General features: G+C 57.6%; 1 non-coding gene across 1 annotated transcript in view; it reads right to left on the reverse strand.

Moving 5' to 3' along the window:
* The window catches only part of LOC124773263, a 1,909-nt gene extending 1,252 nt beyond the window's left edge, over nucleotides 1–657 (reverse strand). The window contains exon 1 of the ribosomal RNA XR_007014561.1: nucleotides 1–657. This exon is cut by the window's left edge and continues 1,252 nt beyond it. This is a non-coding gene — a ribosomal RNA (small subunit ribosomal RNA).
* Between the last annotated feature and the right edge of the window lie 1,843 nt (nucleotides 658–2,500).

The raw sequence follows: 2,500 nt of genomic DNA on the forward strand, positions 1-2,500 counted from the left end.
AAATCCAACTACGAGCTTTTTAACCGCAACAACTTTAATATACGCTATTGGAGCTGGAATTACCGCGGCTGCTGGCACCAGACTTGCCCTCCAATAGATACTCGTTAAAGGATTTAAAGTGTACTCATTCCGATTACGGGGCCTCGGATGAGTCCCGTATCGTTATTTTTCGTCACTACCTCCCCGTGCCGGGAGTGGGTAATTTGCGCGCCTGCTGCCTTCCTTGGATGTGGTAGCCGTTTCTCAGGCTCCCTCTCCGGAATCGAACCCTGATTCCCCGTTACCCGTTACAACCATGGTAGGCGCAGAACCTACCATCGACAGTTGATAAGGCAGACATTTGAAAGATGCGTCGCCGGTACGAGGACCGTGCGATCAGCCCAAAGTTATTCAGAGTCACCAAGGCAAACGGACCGGACGAGCCGACCGATTGGTTTTGATCTAATAAAAGCGTCCCTTCCATCTCTGGTCGGGACTCTGTTTGCATGTATTAGCTCTAGAATTACCACAGTTATCCAAGTAACGTGGGTACGATCTAAGGAACCATAACTGATTTAATGAGCCATTCGCGGTTTCACCTTAATGCGGCTTGTACTGAGACATGCATGGCTTAATCTTTGAGACAAGCATATGACTACTGGCAGGATCAACCAGGGAGCTGCGTCAACTAGAGCTGAGCAGCCGGCCGCCCGGGAGTGTGTCCCGGGGGCCCGCGCGAACACGCAAGCGTCCGCTCAATCATTCTGCAAACAGGAGGAGGCTGAGCTCCCCTGCACAATACACCTCGAAACCCTCTCAGGTCCCGGCGGCGCGCAGCGCCGTCCCAAGTACTTGGTCGGGTTCGAGAGAGGCGCAATCGCCCGGAGTTAGGCGAGTAGACGCTTTCGGTGCGACCACCCGTGCTCCCAACTGAGCTTGCCGCTGCCGACAGAGGCCCGGGAGCGTGCTGTCGTGGCATTGCCGGCGGGAGACAACACGCGCCACCTACGGTGACCGGCAGCTCCAACGCCAGCGCCACAGAAGGACAAAAGCCCCACTTGGGTGCCGAAGCGAACTCTCCCAGCACAGCGCACGCGCCAACACATCCGCACAGCTGCGATACAAACCACCAGCGAGAACCGCTGGGGCGACCGAGCAGCAGACGGCGTCGCGGCGCCGAGCGCCGGGCGGCGGCGCATCCTCAACGCACACAGTCCTCAATCGGACCAGCACACTGAAGATGTCCACCGCGCTTCGCACCGGGCCCGCGAGGACCTACTTTGGCCGCACGGCGCCGCGCGCAGGGTGCGCCGGCGCGCAGCTGCGACGCCTGCCGCGTCCGTCGGCCGGCGCGCCTGCCACTGGCCGCCCCCACCAGCCGGCTGTAGCGCGTGCGCCCACGCACCGCGCGGCCAGCACGCCGGGAGGCGCCCCCTCACCGGCCGGGGACGGTCCCACCCAGCCACCGCCGCGTATCGCTTCACACCCAGATGCCGTTCAGTTTCGTCGGCATGGTGGGTATCGCTGGAACAACCGGTTAGTACCTCAACCTATCGTCGCCATCACCGATTCACCCCTAGCGAGAACAACCGCACCACAACAGGTTACCATTTGTTCATTTGCGTAACTTCACCAGAAAACGCAGGCGTCCATCGCCATTTGCAACTTCAACGATTATTGCATGCCTGTGTCAGGTGTCACGCCACACTACGTCTGCCCACATACACGCAACAAAATGTGCACGCCTAGACAATACGTGGAAGGTGGCCCCCGTACGTATGCGATGTCCATTGCTCGAACGACTGTCAACCGGCCTCTGTAGCATGTCGCAGATATGGAACGCGGTGCACCATGCCATCACGGTGTGTGAGGAGAGACGACTAGGTCCGAATACATCAACAGACAGCTCATGCTGATCGCCATCCACGGCGTCCGTTCCTCCCACACGTCTCTATGGCGTACCACACTGCAATCCAGCTCTCATAGGGAGACGACACGTAGCTGCGTGCACAATATTTGCACTGTATGGTCCGCCGTTTTTGGGCGCAGTCGTTGTGCGGTCACACATGTGCCACGATGTATCATTCAGTACATAAGGACGAATGTGCAGTACAGATTGTGGTTCACGCGTACGACATCAGCGGACAGTTGACACAGGCCGCACCACAACGTAGCCTGAGTACGTCGCATGCGAAGGGCATTGAACATGCAAACTTCTCACCAACCAGCTTGCGAAGGCAGGGGGCAAGGTGGGGACGTGGGGAGGGGCGGCATGTACGTCCTGCTGCCATCCACATTACAGTGTACAGCAGGAGCATGTGGAAAGTGAGCAAGACTTGCAAGGTGTTTAACATGAAGCGATACACAGGGGTGCGGGCAGTGCGAGTAGCGAACTATATTGCGAGGGTTGCGGGTGGGCAACACTACAGTAATTGAACGAGTCGTATAACAATTACAGAGCAGGTTTAGGCGACAACGTGGGTTACGTTAAGGCGACAACATGGGTTAGGTTAAGGCACAA

The sequence above is a fragment of the Schistocerca piceifrons genome, unplaced genomic scaffold (assembly GCF_021461385.2).
Source record: "Schistocerca piceifrons isolate TAMUIC-IGC-003096 unplaced genomic scaffold, iqSchPice1.1 HiC_scaffold_95, whole genome shotgun sequence".
Lineage (NCBI taxonomy): Eukaryota > Metazoa > Arthropoda > Insecta > Orthoptera > Acrididae > Schistocerca > Schistocerca piceifrons.